Consider the following 13,263-nt stretch of genomic DNA (forward strand, 5'->3'; position numbering starts at 1 on the left):
TGGCTGGTGCTTAAAAAAAAATCAGGCTCAGTCAGATTTTAGCTCAACGACTGAAACTAGACCTTGCTCTCAGTTATGTATTGGACTACAGTGTGCAGATATTGACGACCAAAAAAGATCACAGGATTTTCTTTTAGGTGCTCATTTATTCCTAAACATATTTTCAGTTATTTTTCTGTCACTTCCAACGACTGAGTACTGAGACGGTGAATTTTGCTGTAGAGCAGTGTTTTTCTCCATTAATAAATACAAATCTTCATTTAGAAACTGCATTTTATCTTGGGTTGTCTTTGTGTGATATTAAAGTTAGTTTGATGATGTGAAACATTTAAGTGTGATAAATATGTCAAAAATAAAATCAGATAAAAATAATTCACGGCACCGTATGTTGCGTGTATCTTGTTGAATGATAGCAGTGATAAATATTATTTTCAACTCACCTTCCAACAGTGTTGTACCTGACCGAGTTCAATGAACACAAGTTCATGATCTACTACATATTTTGGGTGAGCGTGAACTGAACTTAATTCATTTGTACGTGATGAACGGTATTGAGAACATGCTGATTCTGGGCTCAAAGATTGGTTTTCGAATGAAAGTTCATTTTCATTCAGGAGTACCAGGTTTTGCTCGGGTCTTCCAGGACGAAACCCGTCCCTGCATACATATGTCGGGGATGAACGGCGTATTTGGCAAGCACCATTTATGTTTGGATTCGGCAGGCATGTCGCAGCAGCCTGTGTTTGTGTCTGTAAATAATGTGAATACTAATGTAAATAAGTGCAATGTGGATTTTCATTTCAAGTCTGTGATCAACTTTTAATTCAGCTCTGAAATAGCTCAGAACTTCCAAAAGCTTTGGTTGTTATTTTATTCATACTAGGCAATCTTATTATAGACAAAATTTGATATCCCAAATTTACATGTAGGTAGTTATATATCCCAGTAATGATAAAACCCCAATTCCAATGAAGTTAGGATGTTTTGTTAAACATAAATAAAAACAGAATACAATGATTTGCAAATCATGTTCAACCTATATTTAATTGAGTACACTACAAAGACAAGATATGTAATGTTCAAACTGATAAACTTGATTGTTTTTAGCAAGTAATCATTAACTTGGAATTTTATGGCTGCAACACGTTCCAAAAAAGCTGGGACAGGGTCATGTTTATCACTGTGTTACATCGCCTTTTCTTTTAACAACATTCAATAAATGTTTGGGAACTGAGGGCACTAATTGTTGAAGCTTTGTAGGTGGAATTATTTCCCATCGATGTACAGCTTCAGCTGTTCAACAGTCTGGGGTCTCCGTTGTCGTATTTTACGCTTCATAATGCGCCACACATTTTCAATGGTAGACAGGTCTGGACTGCAGGCATGCCAGTCTATTTCCCGCACTCTTTTACTACAAAGCCATGCTGTTGTAACGTGCAAAATGTGGTTTGGCATTGTCTTGCTGAAATATGCAGGGGCGGCCATGAAAAAGATGTTGCTTGGATGGCAGCATATGTTTCTCCAAAACCTGTATGTACCTTTTCAGCATTAATGGTGCCTTCACAGATGTGTAAGTTACCCATGCCATAGTCACTAACACAGCTCCATAACATCACAGATGCTGGCTTTAGAACTTTGCGTCCATAACGCTTTGGATGGTTCTTTTCCTCTTTGGCCCGCAGGACACGACGTCCACAATTTCCAAAAATAATTTGAAATGTGGACTTGTCGGACCACAGAACACTTTTCCACTTTGCGTCAGTCCAGCTTAGATGAGCTCGGGCCCAGAGAAACCGGCGGCATTTCTGGGTGTTGTTGATAAATGGCTTTTGCTTTGCATAGTGGAGTTTGAAGTTGCACTTACGGATGTAGCACCAAACTGTATTTACTGACATTGGTTTTCTGAAGTGTTCTTGAGCCCATGTGGTGATATCCTTTACACATTGATGTCGGTTTTTGATGCAGTGCCGCCTGAGGGATCGAAGGTCACAGGCATTCAATGTTGGTTTTCGGCCTTGCCGCTTACATGCAGTCATTTATCCATATTCTCTTAACCTTTTGATGATATTATGGACCGTAGATGATGAAATCCCTCAATTCCTTGCAATTGTACGTTGAGGAACATTGTCCTTAAAACTGTTCGACTATTTTCTCACGGACTTGTTCACAAAGAGGTGAACCTCGCCCCATCTTGGCTTGTTTTTGACTGAGCAATTCAGAGAAGTTCCTTTTATACCCAATCATGGCACCCACCTGTTCCCAATGAGCCTGTTCACCTGTGCGATGTTCCAAACAGGTGTTTGATGAGCATTCCTCAACTTTCTCAGTCTTTTTTTGCCACCTGTCCCAGCTTTTTTGGAACGTGTTGCAGCCATAAAATTCTAAGTTAATGATTATTTATTTGCTAAAAACAATAAAGTTTATCAGTTTGAACGTTAAATATCTTGTCTTTGTTGTGTAGTCAATTAAATATAGGTTGAACATGATTTGCAAATCTTTATTTATGTTTAACACAACATCCCAACTTTATTGGGATTGGCGTTGCATATATCCCAACCCATTTTTTTTTTAGTAGACACTTTTATATTGCTCTACAATAGAAGATATCATGATATTGCGCAGCTCTATCTCATTGTTTAGTCAAGACTGCAACTTGGATTGGAGCTCCCAGTCTGCTGCTGAGTACTGATGGTTTGCTTTTTGTCTTGTCTGCCTGTTGGTTTGAAAGGCACAGCTGCACGAGCAATCTCGCCTTCTGTCTGATTACTACCTGCTCGCTTTGATGAATGTTTGCGATTTGTGGGCGTGTGCTTTCTGAGTCAGTTTGAAGCCGAAGATGTCCAACTCCCTCCCCCAGGATAAATCAATCAACACCATTCAATTGCTAATATCACCCCCCCATTCGCGAGCCATTTGCTGCTTTTATGTCGCATCTTGCTCAGTCCAATGTGACTTTGCAGAGGAAAATTCTGGCTTGTCTGTTTTGATTTTTGCTTTGGAGATGTGCGTATGATGTCGAACACGATCGGGTCCGTGACTGGCTGACTTCCAAGTTCTTCCTTTAAAAAAAAACATTTTTGTAGTTTTTGTAACATATAAGTAAAAAATGGTTTAATTACTTACAGGCTCACACTTCGGACATCGTAAAAAAAGTATTACAAACATGTTAAACATTTTTAACAAGGAAAAATTACTGCTGTGAAATAAAACAAAACATAAACTACTCATACAAAATGGAAATTAACCATTATGATTTTGGCTACATATTCGTTCTCACATTATACTCTGTAAAATGTTCTTGTTTATGTAATTAATTAGAACTAATTGTAATGCTAAATTAAACAAAAACACACACTGTGTTGAATCTGTAATGAATTTGAATTTGAATCTGTAAATTAATCAGATATGATCGAGAGCTGAATTAACAGTAAATTTTTCTCAAGTTGACACATACAGTATATTAATATGGAAGCCTACATGTCATGCTGTCATAGGCACACCATCCATACAGTGGCCAGTAAGCATTCTTTCGCACCAAAATGTTGTTTTTGTTTTGTTCTGCCTGTGGCCACTGAACGGTCATGACACATTACCGTATTTTCATGACCATAAGGCACACTTAAAAGTCTGAAATTCTCTCCAAAATGGACGGGGCGGGGCGCCTTATAATGCAGCGCACCTTATGTGTGCACCGAGTTCCAAAATCTATAAATGTTGTTGTGTGATGAGCGCTCCGCTTGACTGACTGGGGACATTTCCTGCCGACACGCTGCTTATACAGAGGAAAAGCAGACGTGGCTGAGGACCGCATGCGGACGTAAAGGGGGAAGGGTGCGCCTGAAGGATGACGCTAAAGGCACGCCCCCAGTAGGTATATAGCGCCGATCAAACCAGCATCCACTCGTAAAGTAGCAGTCAAGCCAGCCGTCCCTAATTTTGTTCATACTAGGCATTACGGAAATAAGTCGCCAACTTCCAAATAAAAGCTTCCCAAAAATATGGACGTCAATGCTCTTCAGTTAAGGAATGCAACCAGCAAGGTTAATTTGAGTCTTGAGATCCATTAAAAAATGTAGTTTATTAGTTTTCGGAGACTTTTATTTTGAAATACAATCTCAGATCTTCATCAAACCTCTTTTAGTGGAGTCCTTGGTGGTCTGTCACACATATGTGGACTTGTCTTGCGATACAAATGGGATTATGTTGGGGTGGCTTTGGCTCAGTAGGTAGAACAGGTTCGAATCCCTGCTACGACTGTCCGCGTGTCAAAGTGTCCTTGGGCAAGACGCTGAACCCTAATTTGCTCCCAGTGGGCCTGGCAGCGCCTCGCATGGCAGCAGTCGCCCATTGGTTTATGAATGTGTGTGTGAATGTGAGGCTTTGTAAAGCGTTTTGGGCACTGTGATGATGTAGATAAAGTGCTATGTATAAGTGCGGTCCATTTGCCATTTATGTTTCCTAAGCTATCAAATAAACTAAATGTTTTTAAAGTATCTCAAGATTCAAATTAACTTTGCTGGTTGCATTCGTTAACCGAAGAGCACTGACGTCCGTATTATTGGGAAGCTTTTATTTTTAAGGTGGCTTTCGCCGCGAGTTGGCGACCTATGTCCGTATTTTCCTAGTATGAACAAAATTAGGGGTGGCTGGCTTGACTGCTACTTTACGAGTCGAGGCTGGAGTACATTGTTAAATACTTCAATAAAGTACAACCAAACTCAGTTTTGCTCCCGCTGCCTTTTTAAAAACATTGCTTTAGCGTGCTCGCATGCTACCGTATGTTTTAAGCTAGCGTATGTTTTACCATGCCTGCGCCCAATTATACGGTGCGCCTTATGTATGTGTTAAATACAGAAATAGACCCCGTAACTGAGACTGCGCCTTTTAATACAGTGCGCCCGAAGGTCGTGAAAATACGGTAATCTCCTCTCAGCCCTGAGTGACTATTTGGGATCAGTTCATTTTTATAGAATTTATTAATCATTTACATATACTGCAATTATTATTGTACTTATTTATGAGCTTCCACAACTTTATAATTTTTTCCCACATCGATTTATAATCATTTTTAGAGAGGAAGTTGAGCTTTAGTCATGTTACACACCAACAAAAAAAAAATCAATAAAACAAACCAAAAGCGGCACGGTGACCGACTGGTTAGAGCGTCTGCCTCACAGTTCTGAGGACCGGGGTTCAAGCCCCGGCCCCGCCTGTGTGCAGTTTGCATGTTCTCCCCGTGCCTGCGTGGGTTTTCTCCAGGCACTCCGGTTTCCTCCCACATCCCAAAAACATGCATGGTAGGTTAATTGACAACTCTAAATTGCCTGTAAGTGTGAATGTGAGTGCGAATGGTTGTTTGTTTGTATGTGCCCTGCGATTGGCTGGCAACCAGTTCAGGGTGTATCCCGCCTCCTGCCCGACGATAGGTGGGATAGGCTCCAGCACGCCTGCGACCCTAGTGAGGAGAAGCGGCTCAGAAAATGGATGCATGGATAAAACAAACCCAGACTAAATCAAACATGGGCCAGATGGTAGAAGCTTCTGGTTGAATTTTTGTTTTGTCAACCCATGCAATACATAAAAAACAACATTTGGACTATGACTGGAAATGCCAGATTTAGTATTGCAGCAAGTTTAGTGGTAATTCCAAACTGTCTGTGCGATGTAAAACAAGAACAAGCGAAACATGGGACCAATATCTTGTCTCGTTGGATGTTTGACTTCTGGATTGATTGTTTTGAATTTAAAAATCTGAATGAGCCTGTCTGAGGCACCATTGGAGAGAATCTAATATTTTGACACTTTCAACACTTCTTTGCCTTTGGAAAAAATACATAACTTGATCAGTATGATTAATGCCCGGCTGTAAATTTGAGGTTTCATCCTCAGGCAGAAGTGTGTGTGTAGGATTTGCATTCATAGAAAGATTTGCAACCCAATGGGCAGCATCCAAATCAGGGTTTGTGAATTTTTAAAACACTGAGACAGATCTACCGTATTCATATTTTTGATTTGATATCATTGCGGGAAAACGCAAATTCTTCATATGTTTTGTAACAACTCAATTTGTATAACAACAACAAATTTCATCTGAACTCCTCGACAGCATGTAAAAGGCAAACAGCTAATGTTAAATGAACAAAGAAAAAAAAGAAAAACACTGTTCACTGTACCAATAATGTATTCAGAGCTATTGGCAATCTAACCTTTCTGCTACATTGTACTGACACACTAACAATCTGACCTGGTTCGAATGGCCGAAAAGTCTCTCGGCATATATTACTTTTGTCACCCCAAGCCAACCATCTTCCAACAGGGAACCATATTATGTGGGCTTCATGCTATCCATACTCTCTGACCTATAGAGCACAAATTTGATCTGTGCTGTCGGGGCTTTTCAACCTTAACGTTCTCTCCACACTCCACAATGTCCAAGACTAGTAAAATCACTGCGGGGTATGCAGGTGGTTCTGAAACTATTCCTTTCCCAACCTGGATTGGAGGACAATCCCCGCATGAGGCCGTTTCCTTCCCGCTCCGAACACGTGCTCAGTGGAGTTGTAGTTTTTGCAAGGCACCGCTATCTAAAGAGACCGCGTGTATGGCTGCAGAGTGCAGATGCAGAGAACGCTGCCCGAAGCCGTCTCTGTCACTCTTGTAATAATTGATCGAAAGAAAATCTGAAATGTTGCATTGTGTAATATAAAACTAGGCTTTTGCTGTTCCATTTGGCAATATCTTTGTATCTCAGAATTATTTGCCACTTTGTGAACTTTAAAAATGTAAGAAATAAAAACGATCTAATCTTTTTCAGCCAATACAGATCAGCTGAAATTATCGGCCCCAGTTTTCCAAACATCTTCACTTTTTTATGTGGCCAAGGCTGGCAGTCTTCCATGCTATTTCCACACCTTTGTCCCTGGCTCTTGTATTCCTTCGAGACAGAAAGAAATGGTACTTGACAGTCCATCATTTTACATCACTTTTCATGTTTTTCACAAAGTCACACAAACAGGCACATATGTGCATATCTTAACAGTTATCTTAAATATCTGTTATTTAGGCTGATCTAGACAATGTACAAGGCTCGGGGTTGCCATTGGTCTGTAAATCTCTGACAACACCAAGATTGAAAGTTTTGGCCTTCATTGTGAAAGGTATGTTTGGTATAAAAGTATCACTTGGCATACAGGTACCAAAAAGGGCACCAACAACACAGTGAAGCGCAGTGAAGGCTGTATTAAAATAAGAAACACGTTATGATTTGTCTTGGTTTGTACGTCACAAAAACATTTTGACAGGGGTGTGTAGGCTTTTTTTGGTTACACATTTAAAGGCATATTGTTGGTAAGGGATAAAAGTTTTGAGTTTTTGCTGTTGTTTAACTATCTATTACATTATATAATGCTGACTTCCCTTTGCAACTCTACCATGTTCTTTACACAATGAGGATTAAGTTTTCTATCTATGACGTGAATCGATCATTGTTGGCACCAATAAAGCAAACAAAATAAAAAAACGATTTACCAGGCAAATTTCCCATCCCCTTGAACACATTTTATATCTCAGTTATTACTAGAAGCCAGGACAAGGGAAAACAGCAGGTTAGGCATCAGTGATGATGTGCAGACTTTTAACGCAATCAAACATTGGGTGCATGAGATTTTCTTGCCTTATCCACAGCCACCAGGATGGCCTCGTGGCCCAGATTCCCCCCCCCCCCCCCCCTCTTATTAAAACACGTATATTTCTCTCCTGCTAATAAGACGACTAGAGGGCTAGCCTTCAATTGCAATCAGACGTGTTCGCCAGATTGGCTTTCCTCTGCATGTATGATTTGCGGTCTTCAGGAGGTGCCTCCAGTAATCACAATCATACTCCTGTTGCCAAGGTGTTATTTTCAGCCTCAATTATAGATTAATGCGGATGTATGGATGTGTGCATTACGCATTCACTGACTTATTCCCCTGTTCGTTCTCCCTCAGACACACTCGGTCCAAGGCCTCCGAGCCCACACAGACATAATGGACAATCAGCCTGACAATCACAGCCTACCTCTGATTGATGCAGCACTTGCAAACATATGGGCGCTCGGATGCCCCAGGCTGGTTCGCCGCAAGCCTTGCACACAATAACGTACGCACACCTTCGCATACTCTCATCGCTCAATGAATAAATCAAAGGTGTGGGTTTTTTACTTTTATTTTATTTTTCCAAATTATTTTAGCAGTATCTGCATATTACAACAGTTTTCACTGCTCAGTACGAGCTGCTTTCTATTAGCCTTAGTTTGGGACAGTCTGTTTTCCACTTAAAACTTCAAAAAAAAAAAAACAAGCTCGGTCAAACAAGATGCTACCAAACATTACAAACTTAGTTTTTATTTATTTTTATTTCTCCACATTTAAGCAGATTGTGGTCTCAAGGTTCTTTTCCTATTTAGCTTTAAGCAGTTTATCAAGTTTATACCAACAAAATAATAACTACTGGTTTAGCAATTTACAAACCCTAAATAAAGTTACCCTTAATGTGTTAAAGTATTACCCACATTTTTTTTTTTCATGAGTTTTTTTGCTGGGATGTGATTTATTCTAGCATTGAGACACAAGGTCTCTGTATGTGCATGCATGCGTGGAAATGGGACATCTATCAGTCTCATATGTCAAACTCCATTGGTCACACAGGAGGGAGGTGAGATGTTTTTTTTCTGCTGATTAGCCGAAATAAATGATGAATTTGTGTGTATGCTGTAATTGTGTCAATGAGCAATGTTTGTGTCTATTAATATGCGCATGCATATGTTTTAGGCGAAGCAGGCCAAGATGGAACAATGTTGTGATCCCTGGTTCATGTTCTTCTGCTTTTCTACTGTGTCTTCCATGCAACTACCACTTCTCTGTCCCATTCTTGATTTGTTTTCATTTTTTTTTTTTGGGATGTTTATCACCCTTCGTTTCTGTCATCTATTAACAAGCCAATGTTAACATATCACAAAGACAATTCAAGTAAATATAGAATGACGTTCGTTTTTTCCATTGAGTAGTCCAGGTTGTAAGTCACATTCAATGTGGAGGAAAACATCTTGCAATGGTTTTTGCCATTATCGTTCTTTCTCTGTTTCTGTTTTCCCGCAAATTGAAGTTATATTTTGTACACTGCCAGGGATACTGTAATCAGAAATCAATAGGCCACAATATCCAACTGTTAAAATCTAAATATGTTTTATGTTTAATACATTCAATAGTAATTTTGATGTCAATAATTTTAGAAATATGGTGGCGATACTATGTATGTAAATCTATGGTTCCACTACTACTACTACTAATCATAGTAACTCCAGCCTACTGCAGTCAAAGAACCATTTTCCGCCTGTCAATAAAAAATGTTTTATCCCTACACTTATGATTCAGCGGAAAAATGTATCATCTATATACAATAGATTAACCTCCAGATGTAAGTAAAGCAGTCACAAGTCAGTTTATTGACCTGGAAAAGTACCTCCAAGTGCTTCTTACTTTAAAATAAGCCAGATGTACACTTGCATGTGAACATAAACTAGATTGTAAAGGAAACGCATTTGGGTTACTACTTGGTCATAAAATGTACCGTAAAGCATTGTTATGGTCTTTCTGGCTTTATGCCATATGAAATTAGAATGTGGTGGAGCGTTAAGACAAATAAATATATTGAATACATTTTCTGTGGGGTGTACTTTTCAGACCCACCTGTGATAGAGAGAGATCATATAAAGAACTTTTTTCAACCCATCCCCACACTTTTCCTCACTACTAAAACACATGCAAACATATCCGAACGAATCGCCTAAAAGGTACAGAAAATAATGGACGTATTTTTCGTGTCCGTGTACATGCACGTGCCTTTAAAAGGCGGGGCCTGGTGGAGCGCTTTGTGATGTCGGTGAGTCTGTCTGTGTGTGTGTGTGGATGACAGCTGAGGCTGACAGCAGCTTCTGCGTGAGTGCACTCATTGTGTTTTACTGTTCTCCTGGGGTACAGTAAACTGCTGAAAAGTGCATCGGCAACTGTGGCTTTCCTTTCCCACATGCGAGGGCATTATAGTTAGTAAGTCTAGTGTAAAACCAATAAAGAAAACATCCATTGTCTGAACCGCTTAAGTGCAATTGAGCTGTTATGTGGTCTTTCAGCAGGCTCACCAAAACAGAGCCTTTATTTTGCCTCTTCACAATGACCGTGAAACTCTCCCAGGGAGGAGCCCCACAGTGCTGATTTTGAGCGGCGCGGCGCTGCAGGTTTGTGCGCAGGGCTGTTGGTTTTTATGCGTGTGATAAATTTGAATCGGTTTGGCAGGAGGAAGGCCCATCAAATTCCACAATGTTCGCTGTGTTTCTGTGAGTGTTACCGTGTAACACGGGACGGCTGAAAGAAAGTGGGCATAGGGGAGATAAGGGCTAGCTCATGAATTGGAGATGGGTGAAGAAATAAAAATGTTTGGGTCAATAAGACAGAATTTTACATTGGTGGAGGTGCAGTGTAAGGATCTTTTCTTCAGACAAGAGATGAGAAAAAGGACACTTAAGAGGGTAGGCAGTCTAATATTGTAAAACATTTAGAATTATCCATAAATACTTAGTAGTTTATATTGAAGCGTTACATTGTTTGAATGCAATAGCATTACCTTTCTACTACTACTCACAAATTAATTGCAGCAGTCCAAGTGCCTTTCTGTGTGGTTTGTCGTATTCCGTTTGCATCGCTTAAAAAGCCAACACGGTGGCAAGGGATTTTGAATCCGGTTTGAGTGACTTGCTCCTTTATTTATGACACAGATAAAAACATTGATTACAAATTCAAAGCCACGGTGCCGTCATTACCGTGTTATGATGCGGATTAATTAGCAATTAAACTCATGATCCTATAAATCTGTTGCGGATCTGCCATGTACTCTGGGATGTCGTCTTCTGGATGTTGATGTAAATTAAAACTCACTGTGCAAAGACATGCTATTTGGTGGCCTGCTATTCAACATATTGGGTAAACACAAATCCAAACACGGGCGCTCTGTGGCAGAAAGTGCACAAGCAAAGGCCAACTTATATTATTTTGCGTGCAAACACACACCAGTCGCTGTGTAATTGACACAGGAAGCTCACCAACTTTTGATTTGCTGCAAAACATATTTCCTCCGTACGTTATTGCCGATGCAGGGATGTGTTCGCGCATGATAATCCCATTCGCAAATACACTAAACCAACATCGTTGCTGCTTGCTGCTTAAAGAGGTGGGGATTGGATATCAGGCAGATGCACGCTCACTGTGATGGGTAAAATGCAGAGAACAAATTTCGTGCGGATGCATGCATGTTCATGACAATAAAGGTGATTCTTCTTCTTCTTCTTCTTCTTCTTCACATATGAGACATCTCAGTCTGAATTTAACCACTACAGCTTTACATTTGCGTATAAGAATGATGGGTTGAAATTGTCACTGCTCATTTGGACTATTTACAAATATGAATAATTGTGCACGAAAATTACAATATCACTGCTACTGACTGGTAAGTCTTCTTCAAATGTTGAAATATGAAAACAAAGTACTTAAATCTCATAAGGTCAGGATGTAAAGTTCCGCAAAGGAAAGACATCTGCCTCCAATCTGAAGTAGCAAAAATCCAAATGTTTGCCTTGTGTTAATCACGTTCAAAGGGTCTGTGCTCTCTGAAATTTGTTTTGTTTGCTGAGGTCTGTGATTGATTTCGGCTTTCGGAGCTTGTCAGCATGCCTGTGCAGGTGGTGGCTGTGTTGGAACACACACATTGTAAAGTTACGCCATGCCCAGAGTTCGAAGGACTTGAGCTTAAAGACAGAAAAAAGGAGGAAGTGAGGACAGATGTCTGCGGAAATGCGAGTGTTCTCATAGCTTAACTTCTAAGGCCTTCCAAGACAGATTGCTTGGAAAGTGATCAGTCAGTTCACTTTTAAAGTATTGGGTTCATTTCAAACAGTATCAAAATGGAAATCGTGGTCATTTGGGCTGCAGTACATCTTATACCCCACCGTTTCCTTGCTGCTTTGTTCATTGGGGGCAGCGCAGTCCAAAATTGCTGAGATATTAGGTTGAGTCCCCAAGTGACAAGACCATTTGCATTATTCTATCAGGCCAGGCTTTGGCAACATTTCAGTGAGAAGATCTAACCACAGAAATGGACAGTTAAGGTATTTTAGGGGGGGTGTTGAAAATAAATCTTACTCTGTCAAAGACTGCCCAGAGGGGGTTGTTTACATGGTTGCAATATTTCAAATCCATCATGTTTGCTATATATCCTGCATTGGAGTTGTTTCATCAGCAGGATCCCCGCCCAGAATTGTTGTTGGAATACATTTTGGTTATCATTTAATATAATCTTAATTGACAGGCCTGATTGAAACACTCCTGAATCAAAGGTGACTTCACGTGGTTTGCATATTGGTTTGCTTGTGAAAAGATGCCGAAGCAGTAAGGAAACTGCACAAGTTTACAAACCCATCGACGTTATAATTGTTATGTTACGCCGATGTTATCCCCACATTTGGGGGTCGCCATGCGTGTCTGGATTTTCTCAGAGTACTTCGCTTTCGCCCACAACCACAGTCATGTAAAAATCATTTCCAGCCATGTCTAAGATCTTTGGCAGCTCCACCATACTCGCCAGTAAGATTTCTGACCAAATATAAAGAAACACAGCCACATTTTACAAATAGTCATTCATGAACTGATTGAAAAATGTTGTTTCTTATTTGGAGCCAAATAGTTAGTTTCCATCTGTTTCTGCCATCTGATCCTTGTGTCAGCTGTTGGCCGTCTGTGCTGCTTTAGTGCCTGTTGAAGAGTCAAAAAAGACAAATTGAGGCGGTTTTGTGATCATGCAACACAGACGTGGACTACCCAGTTGATTTTAGACAAGCCTATATACTAACCAAGTTTATCACAAAAGCTTTGTTCTTTAAGGGTGCCATCTTAAGAGTCACATAGTAATTATTGAAGGCTTTAATATGCTTACATTTTAGTTGTTGTGACTATTTTGTAAGTCCCCTCTGTGCTTTTGCACACTTCTCTCACTCTTATTATATTTCTTGACTCTTTAAAGCACGTTGAATCGCTCGGTTGAACGAATTGTGCGTCACAAAGTGCAACGGCCTTGCCTTGACTTGATTTTCTGATATCCTGAATGGACATTTTCTGTATTAAATTCGCAGCCTTGCTTTTTTCACCATTCTCCTTTCATCCATTTTTTTTATTTTTTTTT

At 40.0% G+C, this 13,263-nt stretch overlaps 1 protein-coding gene across 1 annotated transcript in view; it reads left to right on the top strand.

Annotated features, from left to right (window-relative positions):
- cdkal1 (CDK5 regulatory subunit associated protein 1-like 1) overlaps positions 1 to 13,263 on the top strand; it is a 212,621-nt gene that overhangs the window by 182,297 nt on the left and 17,061 nt on the right.

Source organism: Phycodurus eques, chromosome 4 (assembly GCF_024500275.1).
Source record: "Phycodurus eques isolate BA_2022a chromosome 4, UOR_Pequ_1.1, whole genome shotgun sequence".
NCBI lineage: Eukaryota > Metazoa > Chordata > Actinopteri > Syngnathiformes > Syngnathidae > Phycodurus > Phycodurus eques.